We start from the raw sequence: 16122 nt of genomic DNA, 5'->3' as shown, positions 1-16122 counted from the left end.
TTACAGATCCCAGGTGTTTCCAATGCAAGAAAGTTCAGGAACGACTTTGCTAAAGGCCTGTGGACTACAGTGGGGGCCAGGGCTGTCATAGGTGAAGGCATCATCTGTTCATTCGTTCATTCATTCATTCATTCATAAATATTCATTGAAGATCTCCTCTGGGCCAGACCCTGTTCCGGGTATTGGAGTACAGCTGTGATCACTAAAGTCTCTTCTCGTGGAGCTCCCATTCTACTGGGGAAGTCAGACAGTGAACAAATAAATGAATAAATGATATACTGACACATGCTATGAAGAAAACCAAAGCAGGGTAAGAGATCAGACACCTTGGGGATAGGGGTTCAATTTCATCCTGGACTTAGGCATCAGATTTTCTTTCAGGAAAGGGTAGCCGCACCCCTGCTCAGTGTCCCGGACTTCCTCCTGCTCTCTGGCTAAAAGAGCTTTCACTTGACAGTCCCTGAGGTCCCGCCTCCTGCCTCTCACAGGGCCTCCTGCCTGGCTCTTCCCCTTAAGCAATTTCTTCAGGGCAGGGCCGGCATCCTCTGTACCAGTGCCCCTGACTCCTCCAACTCCGTGCCAGCAACAATGCCGGACAGAGGGTCTGTGCAAGGCAAGGGGTCCATCAGGCATCATTTATGAGCAATCCGCAGAGGGATTTTAGGCTTATGGGGTGTGTGAGAGCTCCTGTGAACACTGAAGAGAACCCTAAACTCAGGGTCAGAAGACCTGGCTTTGAGACCTGGCTCTGCCCCTTCCTGGCAAAGAGCAAATCATTTCACTTGTCAGGCCTCAGTTTCCTCTTCAGTCAAATGGGAAGAGTATGACCGATTTGGTAAGACTGGGATCTGCATTAAAAAAGAAAATGTTGGGGCGCCTGGGTGGCTTGGTCGGTTAAGCGTCTGACTTCGGCTCAGGTCATGATCTCACTGTCCGTGAGTTCGAGCCCCGCGTCGGGCTCTGTGCTGACAGCTCAGAGCCTGGAGCCTGTTTCGGTTCTGTGTCTCCCTCTCTCTCTGCCCCTCCCCTGCTCATGCTCTGTCTCTCTCTGTCTCAAAAATAAATAAACGTTAAAAAAAAAAAATTAAAAAAGAAAATGTCAGACAACAACAACCAACCAAGCAAAGAAGTACCACAACATGAAAACTACTCATATAAATGTTTGAGAAATTAAGGTGTGATCATGGCTTCTCTAATATATAAATTTCATTAAAAATGAATGTAGGGGTGCCTGGGTAGGCTCAGTCGGTGGAGCGTCCAACTCTTGATTTTGGCTCAGGTCATGATCTCACGGTTCGTGAGTTCGAGCCCTGCATCAGGCTCCGTGCTGACAGCATGGAGTCTGCTTGGGATTCTCTCTCTCCCTCTCTATCTGCTCCTCCCCTGCTAATGCTTTCTCTCTCTCTCTCTCTCTCTCTCTCTCTCAAAATAACTAAATAAAACTTAAAATTTTTTTTTTAAAAACTGATGCAAAAACTTGGGGATAAAAAGAAAATGTCAAAGACTTTTGGAAAGTGCTTTGCAAATATGAGGACTTTTTAGAAATTCTCATCATCTAGGCCTGTATAGACATGAAATCACAGTGCAAGACGAGATCCAGGAAACAGGCCTAGAGAGAAGAAAGGACTTACCTACGATCACAAAGCTTGTTAATGGCAGAGGATCCACACTGACCCCAGAAGGAGGAGGTCATTGGGAGGAGACTGGGGATGATAGTGCAGTATCTTGCTTTCTGTGTCTACTTGGCAAACTCCTATTCATCCTTCAAAACCCCACTCAGGTGTGACCTGCCAAGTGAAGCCTTCTGTCTCCTCCAGTGAGAATAAATTAGTCCTTGGCTTCGTGATCTCCGTGCCTTGAATGCAAGCTCCACTACTGTGAGGAACACACTGTGTTGTAAGATTGGCCTCCTATCTGACTCCCTGCCACACTGTATTCCTGAGAACAGGGCCCATGTCCCTAGTGTCTTTGGACTCCAGCTGGTAACAAGTCTGACACACAGGAGACACTTGAGGAGTATGTGAGGCCCTGAAGGGGACTGAGGATCACTGACACATAAACAATGGACAGCTGAAGGCCCGATTAGTCATGAATTAGCAGGACTATTCTCTGAAGTTCCTGAGATGGGCATTTAAAAGGAGAGAAACAAGGAAACAAGCAAGGCCTTTATCAAAATCCAATTGTCCTCTTCCCAGAATGCATCAGATCCGGCTCTGAAGAGACACCCCTCTGCCTAATGCAAGCCCTGAAAGCAAAGAGAGATTATTTCCCTGTAGCTTTATTATTAGAACAGCTACCAATTATGGAAGGTCTACTGTGGACCCGTCACTTCACTTCTTCTCATTTACTTTAACGCAACCACCCGTGGACAGATGTTACCGCACCCATATTACAGGTGAGGAAACCCGAGGCTCCGGAGGGTTAGACAGCACCAAGACGGCAGCGCTAAAATTTGCACTCAGATCTGCTGGCCCATGTCCAGGCCTTCCTGCTGCCTCTCTTATTGCATAACCAGCTTATTCACAGCAACTGGAATTGTCCAGAAAGAGGCAGACGCTAATTACTAGGGATGACAAAAGTCTGTGAGCAAGTAAGGGCCTCCCATGTCCCCTCCATCGTCCTTGGGGAGGTGTGCGTGTCCAGCTCGGAATGATTTTGATCGGTCACACCAGGCCCCTGGACTGACCAACATGCACCCCTGCAATACCCCCTGGGGAGTGTCCTGCCCCTGAGGGTGGGCCGCAGCCACCTGCCCCGCTGACTGTATTAGGGTGCAGGGCCAGGCACCCCCCTGCTGTTGACTTGGCCACTGCTTCCTGCCCCAGTTCCAAACCCAGGGAGAGACGTCCTGACGTTTCCCTGGGTGCCACCAGATGACAGGAGCAGGATGGATGACACGGAGGGAAGAAGAACTTGTTGCTTCCAAAAATGTGTTCTGCGGTGCCCTCCTCCCACTCTGACAGCAAGAAAGGGCTCTGTGGTCACATCAGCCGGTGAAATTCCTCACCCCTCCTTGGAGATGTCACAGGGCGTGTTGGCAGGAGACAAACCCGTCTGGCTCTGTTGTAACTCAGGGTTTCCTAAGCCTCTCCAGCTTCGACCCTTGTCGTTTACCGTCTAACAACACAGGCACTCAGTATCGTAAGGAATACAATTGGGGAGACGACCTACCAGGCTCCCAGCGCACACACACACACTCAGGCAGGTGCATAAACGCACAATAACTAGATGTTACTATCTTCATTTTATTCATAGCAAACGCCTACGCAGCACTTACTATGCACCAGGCTCTGTTCCGGTGCTTCACATGCTATCAGCTCCCTCGATCCTCACAACAAACCTCGGAGGTGAGCATTATCCCCATTTTACAGATGGGGAACCCGAGGCTCAACGACATTACTCAGGGACATAAAGCTCGTAAGTGGAGAGCCAGAATTCAAACCCAGGCAGCCGGCTGGGTTGGCCCAACCATGACTCTAGGAAGGAAGGGAGGTTCAGGTCTGTAAAATAACTTCCCCAAAGCAACCACGGTGGAACCAAAGCCATCCACTCATTCACTAGTTTATTCTTTTACTCCAACCACATTTGCTGAGCAGAAACTGCAGGCCAGGCACCGTGCCGACCAGCTGGGGATAGAAGAACGAGATGGAGAGAGCCGCCCGTACAGGCCCCTCTGACCGCAGAGAGCTGGGGTTCTCCACTGAGATGGACACCTAGGGCCGTGCGCTACTGTGGGTCCCTTCCGGTCATTAGCACATGTGCACGCATGTGCGTGCTGGCGGGTGAGCTCACCAGAGGGGCCCTTCACTTGAGATGCTGGGATCCAGATGCCGCCTCGGCTCTCCCGACAGCCCATACACGGTGGGTCAGGGGGTGCACGGTCCCACACCCAGCTCTCCTCACTGCCAGCCCAGGCTCCTTCCTCGGCCCTTGGCTTGGCACTGGGACTGCATTCCCTGCTGGGTCATCCCGCATGTCCTGATGGCAGCCTGCCCACCGTCCGCCCTCAGCTGCTGTCCAGCAGGGTGTGGCCCACGAGGCCCTCTGAGCCCCCTCGCCACGGTCACTGCCCCACCTCACACGCTCCCTGCTTCCCTGTTCCCAGCCTGTAATCAAGCCCAACACAAGGGACCCTTCGGGGCGCTGGTATTCACCTCAGGAATGTAGCCCGCTCCTGGGAGGAGAACTTTTAGACAAGGATGGAAGTGGGGGAAGACAACTGTACATCTTTTTTCAGGTCGGGGAGACGTACACAGAAGGGCTTGTAATTCCACTCTGAAAGCAAACACAGTCCCCTCCAATCATCTCCTAAATTATCTTGGAATGAAAACCACCCAAAACCCACACAAAAAGCAAGCCGTCCCATAAATGACAGAAGCAGGGGCTGTGGGTTCCGCGCTATGAGAAGGCAGGGAGCCGGCAGCCCAGGCCTGGGGTGGTTCCCGGAGGGCCCAAGGCCAAGGGCTCCCTTAGACCTGCCGAGGAGGGGCCAGACCGCCCCTGAATAAACAGGCCGCCAGCGCTCCTGGAGCTGGTCTCAGGCACGCATACCTCTGTGGCTCCCCTTTCAGGGCTGGGCTCGGCAGAGGGAAACCAAAGGCGCCTGGCCCCAGGACACTGAGCCAGTGTTCCTCCCACTTAGAGGAAAACCGCACCCCTGCAAAGCTCTGTGGCCGCAGTCCGGGTAGGCTGAAGGAGCCGCTGTGTTCAGGTAGACACTGGAGAAGGCTGAGCCCGGAGGAGGCCAGCGGAGGGCAGGCGGGGGGCTACTCTCAGGGTGCCCTCAAAAAGAAACCTTTCTTCCAGGCCAGACCCCGCTGCCCCCACTAGACCACAAAGCCACATTCATGGGAGCGAAGCGCTCTGGTGCCTGGCCAGCCAGGGTTCAAGCCCCAGCTCGGCTCCTTAGGCCCCTAGCTTGCCGACGGTGTTTGTCACTATTTTCAGGAGCCATGTGGACACTGATTCGGCGAACGCTGAACCATTGGTCCTAGGGGTTAAGCTCCCGAAAGCCTCTTTAAAAAAAAATTTTTTTTTAGTGTTTATTTATTTTTGACACAGAGTGACAGAGCGAGAGCAGGGGAGGGGCAGAGAAAGGGAGGGAGACACAGATGGGAAGCAGGCTCCAGGCTCTTAGCTGTCAGCACAGAGCCTGATGCTGGGTTCTAACACACCAACTGTGAGATCCATGACCTGAGCCAAAGTCGGATGCTTAACCGACTGAGCCACCCAGGAGCGCCCTCCCTGCCGGGAGCCTCTGATTATAACACTTCTGTCAACCACTCAATACACCCGCTTGTTTGGTGCATGTTTATTTAAAGGCATGTTAGTTAATATATGTTGTTGATTAATGAGCTCATGGAGGGCGGCAGAAAAAGGCACATTGCAGCTTTCTTGCCCTGAGGAACGATAGCCAGCATCTCACCACATTTGGGGGTCATTTTACTTATTTATTTATTTTCATTTATTTATTTTTGAGACAGAGAGAGCACACGTGGGGAGGGGCAGAGAGAGAAGGAGACAGAATCCAAAGCAGGCTCCAGGCTCTGAGCTGTCAGCACAGAGCCCGACGTGGGGCTCGAACTCACAAACTGTGAGATCATGACCCGAGCCGAAGTCGGACGCTTAACTGACTGAGCCACCCAGGCGCCCCTGGGGGTCATTTTAAATGGCAAAATCACCAACAAAAAAATCCCCAAATACAAAACACAGCGCTAAAAAGACCGCCCAACAGGAAGCTGGTTTACAGTCTGAGAAGGCCGAGTAATGTCCTCCTCGACCTCAGCCGGGCTGACCCCAATTTTTAGCACTCAGAGCACGTGTGCGAATGGTCACGAAAACACCGCCATATTGAGTTGGGGATTACATACTTTAGCCAGTAGGCAACTTTGCAAATACAGAATGTGCGAACGATGAGGGTCAACTGTGTCCGCGCTCTAGGGTTACTGAGGGGGCGATAAATGAAATCCCGCATGAGGAACACTTAGCACAGCGATAGCTCAATACACACGTTTACTGTTACCACTTCTACGACAGGCAAAACATACCCCGTCTCGACACCTTTGCTGTTCCCTCAGCCTGGAATGTCTTTCCTTGCACTTTTCCCATCTAGTGAAGCCCAGGGCCCAGGGGTTTCGAGTTCACCTCAGGGCTGGTTGAACCACACCCTTGCTGCGAGCTGGCTGGGGGCCCTCAGGCCAAGCTGGTTATCCTTTCTCCCCACCCCCCCCCATCTCCAAGGCTCTCCCTGCTCACTCGCAGCTGATGACTGTGCTTAATAGAAGCACCCAGAAGAGAGGGGCCTTCTGTCTCTTCCACCTGGTCTGCACACTCCATGTAGGTACCTCAGCGGCCTTCCTTCCGCCCTGATGCATGGCTCACAGATGGCTTCTACTCAGTCGGGGACCCTGCTCCTCACAGGGTCTTTGCTCCCACCACTTTCTGCGTCACTGCTCCTTCTCTACCAGTTCAGCTCCTTTCCGGATGATGCCCTGGCCTTGAAAACCCCTCCCTAAACACCACAGGGTGGAAAGGAATATGCTAGAGCCACACGGATCTTCATCTTACCTGAACTCTCATGCAGCCCTGAGCCCAGCGGTCTCCCCTTGAAATAGTTTCCTAGCTCAGCTCCTAGGATGCCCACCCTCCTGGCTCCCTCAAGCTCCTTCCAAGCTCCCCAGTCGTGACTGTTTTTGTTGCTGGCACTGGCGTCCTTCCTCAGCCCTGAATGTTGCACCCACTGTGCTTCAGCCCTCTCTCCTTCTTGTTGCCCCGAGGTGGGAAGGGGGTGGGAGATCTCATCTAACTTGTGGCTTTTTTTTTTTTAATTTTTTATTTATTTTTGAGACAGAGACAGAGCATGAACGGGGGGAGGGTCAGACAGAGAGGGAGACACAGAATCTAAGCAGGCTCCAGGCTCCGAGCTGTCAGCGCAGAGCCCGATGCGGGGCTCGAACTCACAAACTGTGAGATCATGACCTGAGCCGAAGTCAGACGCTTAACTGACTGAGCCACCCAGGTGCCCCTAACTTGTGGCTTTAAATCCCATCAAATGCTGATGACCCCCCAAAGTCCGTGTCCAGCCTGCCTCTTCCCTGGCCTCTAAACCACTGTATCCAATTGCCTGTGAAGGAGGTTTGCTGGGAGTGTCTTAGGGACCAGGCCTGCAAGGGTGTGAGAGAAGCAGGAGGGGACAGAGGGAGAGAGGGACCGGGATGCCATGCGATGAGCCCTCAGTCAATCCCCCAGTTCGCTCTGAAGCCAGAATGGCCCTTGAAAGAGGCAAGTTGGCAAAACCCTTGTATCCCCACGTGGTCCAGTCATGGGATGCAGGCTGCCTCCGGGAAAGGGGTGTAATCTTGGGCCAGGCGGCCCCCTGGCCCCGGGGGCCGGGCAGCTGCAGCTGGCACCTGGGCAGAAGGGAGAATGAGTTCTGGACGCACCCCACGGTGTGTGCTCGTCTTCAGTGGAACCTCCCAGTAGCATCTCCAGTGACGTGTCCGCCATGGGACTGCTGAGTTTCCCTCCAGACCCGCTGCCTTCCTCAGTCGCCCTCCCCTAAACCCCTCCCTGCCCGGCTCAGCGAATGGCACCCACAGTCACCCAGAAGCTCCGGCGGGAGCCTCAGGCTAGTCCTTGACGATTCTCTCCCCGCTCGCTCACCTCCCGCGAGCACCCCATCACTCTGCTTTCCTCTGCTTTGTTTCCTTCAGGGCATTTCCTAACATTCTCCCCTTGGGACAGAAGTTCTTTAGGGGAGAGGACCTTGTCTTTCTGCCGGCAGCTGGAGCCCTGGTCCCCCACGCGTAACCGTGGAATGCGTGCGCGGCTGAGCCTCATCAGTAAACCGGGGTTCGTGCGGGGGGTGGGCCTGAGGCCTGGAGGTGGAGAGCGGCGGGCATGTTGGTGGTAATCTCAGCTAGCAGTCCCGATGGCCAGCTTCCTGCCCTTGCCTGACCCCCGCCCCCTCCCAGGGCACGATCAGCTTCTCGCTCACCAGGTTCCCAGGCGCCCGGTACACCTGGGACATTCCACACGTGGCACCGCACAGGGTCCTACGTGTATCTGCCTCCCCTGAGGGCCGAGCGCCTCCGGGACGGACCGCGTCATACCTCCGCTCCCCCTGTCCCTGGCCCAGCGTGGGGGGAGCCGAGGTCTGGGGAACTGACCTCAGGTAAACAAATTCTTTTCCATGACTTGACCTTTGAGGGCTTCCGGCAAGGCGCCTCCCCACCTGGCGGGGCTACTTCCTTTGGTCACAAGCCCCGGCCCAGCCTGCGGGGCCCGCCGCCAGCTTTGGCACTGGGTGAGGGGCGCGTCGGCTGGACAGCAACGGTGGTGACTTTCATCATCACACCTGGCGCCGAGAGGCCAGCCAGCGGCCTCTGGCAACACCAGACTGTCGCCCAGCGTCTCCAGCCTGGCTCAGCAGCTCCTGTCAGAGTGTGCTCGGGGCAGAGGGCATGGCCATCTCTCCCCTCTCTGACCTTGAGTCTGGGCTCCACCACTCACCAGCTGGGGGGCCTGGGGCAGCCTGTTGAACGGCCAAGCCTCCGTCCCTTTAGCTGTAAAGTGGGGATAATAACAGTGTCTCTCTCACGAGAGGTTGTCTCGTTGCGGGGCTCAAACGCGGTAAGGTCTCTCATGTGCCTGGTTCCCGTGGCCTCCATACGTGTAAACTGTCGTTTTACTCTGGCAGAATATGACAACCCTGGACACTTTTGAAAAACTCCCATCTCCCACAGATATGCTTTCAACACATTTGCTTCCACTTTCAACAAGGGCTAATAGGGATATGAGAAACTTCTGTATTTAAAAACCATGAAATCGATTTAAAAAATAAAAACTTCCGTAGAAAACGCCATGTGGCCCACTGTCTCCTGTATAGTGATCTTCCCCACAAACTCCTGTCAGGGTCACGGATGAGTCCTCATTAGTTCGCTTGCCTCTCTGAGCCTCAGTGTTCACATCTGTGAAATGGAGACACAAGTTGTCTACGCACAAGAGTGCTAGGAGGACCACACAAGAACAGGGTCCCGGCACCTCACAGTGACACAGGGTAGGTGTGAGCCTATAGAAGTGTTAGCCCCCCTTCAACCCCACCCCCGTCCACCTGCCGTGTAATTGCTCCCCTCCACTGGATTATAAGAGCTACGTATCACCCGTTCCCCCTTCTGCCAGTCCTCTCTGGAAACACAAGGTTAAGTTTATACCCTCACTGTGGCATGCTGGGTCCCATACTTGGGTCCTCCTGCTTCTCTACTCGTCTTCTGAACTCTGACCTTTGTCTTTACGGTTTGAGTGCATCTTGTGCCTCTCACTGGGAGCTCCTGAAGGCCTCCAGGGTAGCAAGCAACAGAGCATTTTGCCCTTCCAGGAACAAGTGAGTCAAGTGGGTAGACCAGAGGGCCAGGCAAGAGCTGGTGTCCATGGCCCTGAGGGCTGGGTGTGTGCAGTGGGAGTCAACCACGCAGGTGCATAAGGACATCGGGAGGGCTTTCCAAGTCCAGGAGGCTGACTGCTCTTGGACTCTGATGCCCCGGGGAGGTCATAGCCAGTTTGGTAGTAGTGGTAGTGTGACCTCTGAGAAGGTCACAGGTCACATGAGCCTGCAAGGGCATTTCTGCCTGTGTCAGCCACGTGGTATGGCTGAAAGAGCTTTAAGGCCATCGGGTGAGGTTCGAATCCCAGCTCCACCACTTACTACACACGTCGGCTCAGGTAAAACCACTTCCCGCCTGGTCTCCATTGTCTCCCCTCAGAGTTGTCCAGAGGCCCGACAATGTATGGTTAGCTTTTCGTCGGACCTGCTGGTTGTCCTTCATGTCACTATGCCGGACTGCTTCACAGACGGACATCCAGACATTAGAATAATGAGAATTCTTCTTGTTTTTTTTTTTTGTTTGTTTGTTTTGTTTTTTAAATTTCTTTTTTAACGTTTATTTATTTTTGAGACAGAGAGAGACAGAGCATGAATGGCGGAGGGTCAGAGGGAGAGGGAGACACAGAATCCGAAACAGGCTCCAGGCTCTGAGCGGTCAGCACAGAGCCCGACGCGGGGCTCGAACTCACGGACCGCGAGATCATGACCTGAGCCGAAGTCAGACGCTTAACCGACGGAGCCACCCAGGCGCCCCTGTTTTTTTTTTTAACACCTCAAGAGAGGTCTTTCCCTATATCCCAAGTCAACATCAGTCCCTCCTTTTTCTTTCTCCTAGATAGTGCCTAGCTCTTTCAGACCATCATTATTCCTTCAGAATTGCCAGTTTGTGGGGTTACCTGATGGCCTGGTTACCCCTCCCAGACTGGGAGCTCTAGGAGGGACCATTTGACCCCAGACCTCAGCACAGCACCTGGCCCAATGTGAGCACCAGCTATTGAGTGAGCGAACAAACGAGGGTATCAGGTGCACAGGGTCTGCCAGCGCGGTGCTTGGGGTTACGAGCTTAACACCGCCTCTGTCTAACGCTCATGACATCCCTGAGCGGTAATAATAAAAACGAACACTTATGAGGGGCTTACTCTGTGCCAGGCACTGTTCTGGGAGCTTTACAAATATTACCTCGTTTAATCCTTCACAGACCTATCAGGTAGCCAACCCATTTGGATTATCCGTGAGGCTAATGAAGCTTCAACTTACGTGCTTGAGGGGGGCCCTGCCAGTGGGTTCACATGGCCGTTGTGTTTTGTGAATTTGCCAAAATAAGACACATGGAGATCTTTGACCTTAAAGATGACTGCACACGTTGTAAGAGCCTCAGGCCTCTGGGATCTGTACGCACGACTCCAAGTAGGCACGACTCTTCCCATTTCACAGATGAGAAGGTTGAGTCTCAAAAAGATGAACCGGCCCAAAGACATTCGGAGCCAGGATCTGGATGTAGGCTTGCATTCCAGCTCTGCCACAGGCCTCCCAAGACTGGGGAAAGGAGGCCTGGTCGGGGGAGACAGGTGTCTGCCCAAGGGCAGCTTTGCAGCTGTGGGTTTCTGGGCAGAGTGGGGAGGGAGGATGAGAGGAGGGAGAGAGAAGCTCTGATCTGAAGGGTCCCAAGTCCAGAGTCCGGAGCCCAGAGTCCTGAGCCCCGGCTGCTTGGCATCAGAATCCCAGTTAATCTGACCATCTCTTCTTCCACCCACCCCCTTGTGACCCAAATCTATCACTGTTTGTCTTTCCAACCGCTGAAAGCACCGAGCCAGCCTGGCTCACCCCAAATAAACCTACTCTCTGTCCCCTTCCCCTTCCTGGGCCCCTCCGTCCCTGGGGCTGCCAGGGTCCAGCCTGTCTTTAATACCAGGCTAGGGCAAACACTTGCTGCACACTCTGCCCTCAAGGGCAGCCCTCCCCTTGCTGTTTTGCAAAGGGCCGGTTTCAGCTGCCTGGCATTCAGTTACCTTCATTAGAATGGGCCCCGAGAGCTGGCCAGGCTCTGACCGCTCAGGGCAGATTCTATCCCGGCAGGGATCAAAGAACAGAAAAGGCCGGTAATGCGGCCGCCTTTCCCCAGGCCACTGGGGGGGGGGGGGGGGTGGCAGCAGGAAGGGGGCGCCTGGTGCCTGCCAGGCCCTCCCTGGCTGGATGGCCTCTCTCCCTTCTTCAGTCCTCAGAGCCACGAGCAAAGAGAGGTAGAACAGAGCCCATTGTGAGGGTGCACGTCAGCCCAAGCTGGGAAAACCTTCCAATTCCATTACAGCCGCTCCAAGAACCTCCAGAAAGAGAAAGAGCTGGGGGGTGGGGTGGGGCGGGGAGTCCTGGGAGAAACACAGCTTCCGGACAGACAGCCGCCGGGGCCAGCCGGTTGAAGGACACCTGGCCTTCACTCTCTTCCACAGACCAGGAAGTGACCTGCTTTAGCACCAGGACCCGGAGAGCTAATGTCCGACAACATTCTCTTAGACCAAACTGCAGAGATTTTAAGTGTAATTTCTTCCAGGAAATGAAAATAAGCTTTTTGTTTCCTTTTCATTCAAATAAAGGCACGCTGGCATGACAAAAATGGAGCTTTCTAGCTTGAGGGTGGCAGTGTCCCCAGCAGCTTTTGTCCCCTCTGAGGGACTTTTGGGGCAAAGGGAAGCTGGGCTGCTGTGGCCCTTCATGGCCATCTGGTTTCTTGCCCTCTTGGCTAACAGAAATGGGGATTTATCCTAACCCCAGAGTGCGTGAATGGCCCCATGAGTGACTGGGGGTGGGGGGTGGGGGGGGGGGAGGGTCTTTCCGGCCAATCCTCAGTCCACTGGCCAAGCTGCAGGTGGCTGGCCGCAGGCATGGGAAAGCTGTGGTCACCCAGGCAGGGACTGTGAGGGGCGAGGGTAACAAACCCCAACCAACCTTGCTACCTAGGGGCTGCGTGATCCGGGGAAAGTCTCTCGACCTCCCAAACATAATTCTCTCAGCCTGTAAAATGGGCATAATAATAGCACACATTTGTACAGACCTTAGCGTGTGCTAGTTACTAACCCGAGTGCTTCATTAATCGTCGCAACGCTCAGGAGGGAGACATCACCGTCCTCGTCCTTCAGGTGCAGCGATGGGCAGAGGGCACACAATCAGAAGTGGCAGAGGTGGGATTCCATCCCAGGCTGCCAGGGTCTGGGTGAGTGTACTTGTCCATGACAGGGCACCACCTTCGTCCCCTTCACTGGGGACCCACTGTGGTTTAACTACGCCAAACAAGGCTTTTCCTGAAAGCAGATCTGTCAGGGGCCAGGATTACTCGAATGGCGAATTCGGACGCAGGAGAGGAGAGAAGACCAGAGCACGGGTCTGGGGCTTTGGGACTCTGGGGACAGTCCACAGCTGTGATTCCAGGACCCTGATCAGGCGAGCTTGCCAAGGGTGCAGATCCCTGGGTCCACCCCAGCTGCGGAGTTGGTCGGCGGGGCCCGGGAATCTGCGTTTCCCAGAGAAACACTGGCTGAGCGTGAGGACTCTCAGCACCACCCTCACCGGTTCCTGGATCCTGGCAGCAGCAGTCACAGGAGCCGGGGGCGGGGGGAAGCGGGGGGACAGCCTGGTGCTGACTCACCCTTGGAAAAGCCCTCGACCCTGTGTGGCCTCAGTCTCCTGATCTGTAAGACGGAAGTGTCGCACCAGTCTCCATGGGCTCTGCGCTCTGACACTGGAATTCTGAGCCTGGGTCAGTGGTGGGGGGTAGGCTGGGGGGCTGGCTGAGAAGATCCGCTCACCCACACACCCTGCTCCTCTGCTCTCTGTAACCAGGCAGCAGAGCTGATGTTTTCCTTTGATTCTGGGCTCCCAGAGGAAGGGATAAAAATAAAACAACCATGACAATAACAGCTCTCTGTCATGAGGGGGCCCACGCAGCGGTGTGGAGAGTGCCACCCAGCGTAGCCAACTTCGGCCTCCCGAGGGGCCCAGGAAGGCTGGGGATCCCCATAGCGACAGAACAGGTGTCCTACAGCCACCAAACACGGGGACAACAATTGAGCCTGCGTGTCTGGCATCGAGTGGAGAGGTCCGGCCCCCGGGTGGGGGGTGGGTTCAGGGTGTACCATGCCTGGGCCAGCTGAGAACCTGGGCATCCTGGGTCCATGTCACTTGATGCTGAGTCCCCTGCAACCCCAGTGAACTGTGACGTAGAGCCCGTCACACGCCAGGCACAGCTGGGCACTCCGTCACCTCCTTACCTACTCAGTCCGCTCACGGGCCTGAACAGGGAGTGCTGTTGTGGCCAGTTTACAGATCGGGGAACCAAGGCCCAGAGAGGCTGAAGGCTCAGAGTAAGGCAGCACAGCGGACTAGTGGCAGGGCTGGGGCTCACACCCAGCAGGCCGGATCCCTGGCTCTCGGTTAAACTGAGCTGCCTCCCAGCGGGTGTTGATTACAGAATGGAATGGAGCTGGGCTGGTTACAATGTGTTAATGCCTCCCGGCTTTGGTGGATTAAGCTTTACTGGCTTCAAGGACGGTTTGTTGGGATCCTGGGCCAGCGGCCAGGAGCTGAGGCGGCCTACCGCCTACCGATCAGACCCCAGCTGAGGTTTGGGTGTGAGGACCAAGGCTGACATGTAGGTTTAGGAAGGGGAATTTTCCAGGAGCCGGTGTGGAGGGGGCCACTCTAAGAGCCCAGACACCGACGGGCTGTTGGTGTCAGGAAACTAAGTCCTGGGTCAGGCTTTGCAACCCGCCAGCTCTGGGACCTTGGGACAGGACCTTGTTCTCCTTGTGCCTCCCTGGGGCGGTTTCTAGGCCCAAAGGCTTCCCTGCGCGTCCCAAGCAGACACGCCTGGCGCTATCTGACGTCTATCCATCCATGCGCTGGCCAGCAGCCACCCTAACCTTCCGCCTTCCTCTCACCAAGCCTTGCTCACAAACACAAGCAAGAAAATAGCCTATTGGCCCGGTAGCAAGGCGGAGAGCAGTGATTCCCAAACCTCTCTGCAGTTAAAATCACCAGAGGAGCTTTTCAAACTCCCCCTGTCAAGGCCAAACTTCAGACCAAGGAAATCTGGATGCAGGCATCAGTGTTTTTTAAAGTTTCCCAGGCGAGTCCAATGTGCAGGCTCCGTCAGGGCCCGGTGACCTGCAAGAGTGTGGCTCAGACTCTACGGAGCATGTGAGTGAGTCACGGGGGATCTTGCTGGAATGTCGATCCTGGTTCAGGAGGTCTTTCGGCCCCAGATTCTGTAGTTGTAACAGGCCCCTGGGAGACATCTGTGGACCACACCATCTAGAGCGCTAACAGCAGGTCCTGTAGCACGTTCCCGAGGGGAAGAAAGGCCAAGTCCTGTCACCCTCTTTGCGGTCCTGAGGATATTAAAGGACCTGAGGTCCTTAGCATATTAAACTCTGAGGAGTCCTGCCCCCATTTATTTGTGTTTGACCATTTGGCTTACAGCAGTGCTTGGCCCGCTGGCGGTAGTCCTTATCTTTAGGTGCACTTTTAGGGACCTGCTGCGGGGTCTGCAGGGAGGATGGAACTATGGACAGTGGGATGATCTGAGCCAAAGGCCAGGCTCAAGCTCATGTGGGGGTGGGGGGAGGGCTTTTCTGTCTCACCTGCGCACCTGCTCCTCTGTGGCAAATGGCCTTAAGGTAATTATCAGATTGGTGGGTGGGGGTGTGGGTAGTGGGGGCTGTGAACTTGGTGGGAGATCTGTATGAGATGGGGGGCAGTGGGTAGGGTCCACAGGAGGTGGAGGTCCATGGATGATGGGGTCTAGGGATGGGGGGGGGTGTCCATGGGCAGCAGGAGTCTGGAGGGGGGTATGTGGGTAGGGGGGACCATGGGTTAGGAGGCTGTGTGTAGGGGCTCTTGGGTGAGGGGCTGGGGTGGGGAGCTGGGGGCCTAGCATGTGACCCGGCCAGTTTTCACAGCAGTGTTGTTCTTTGCTAGTTATGTGTGATAACTCCTGCGAAGTGATAAAAAAAACATACACACAATTTTGTTTCTGTGAAAAAAATAGTCCCAGGGAGAAAGCCACCTGCCACTGCCAGTCATTGCAGGCAAGAGAAAATGAAGAGTTCCAAGAAATTAATGGTTCTTTGCCAGAAAATAGAAGGGGAGTAGTAATATTTATAGCCACCAACGTTTCCAGCGCTCTGTTTCGCTGTTAGGCTCCAACACATCCTGATGAATGCCAAGGGCTTCTACTTTATCTCCTTGAATCCTCACAATGAGCCTGAGGAGGGCGCCAGGATCGTGCCCATCTCACAGACAAGGAAACTGAGGTTCTGAGAGGTATATGACTTGCCCAAAGTCTCACCTGGACTTGGAGGAGGGTAGGACTGGAGAGGTGACCCAGAGGAAGGGTGCAGGAGATACAGAGGTGTCAGATAGGAGACAGGAAGTCAACAATCTGTTGTAACAATCAGACAATCATGATGAAGGATAGGATCAGGACTGTCACGTTCAGCTGTACAGGTTGTGCACTGTACAACTTCCAGATTGCCATTCCCGTGGACTATAATGAGAATAGTTTCCCTTGAAGTTGTGTAGCACAATGACCCCAGCTAGTAGACAGAGGGCCAGACTCACACATGACTGTGTATGTGGCCACAAGCTTTTTCGTCTCTGGGTGCTAGTTGCCGACCAAACCCTACACTGTTATCACACGGCCACACTCTGCTTCCTCTGAGTAAGAAGTGGCAGCTACCTCACAAGGA

The sequence above is a fragment of the Panthera leo genome, chromosome E1, assembly GCF_018350215.1.
Source record: "Panthera leo isolate Ple1 chromosome E1, P.leo_Ple1_pat1.1, whole genome shotgun sequence".
NCBI lineage: Eukaryota > Metazoa > Chordata > Mammalia > Carnivora > Felidae > Panthera > Panthera leo.
The sequence above is the reverse complement of the archived record's forward strand: the minus strand, read 5'-3'. Positions refer to the sequence as shown.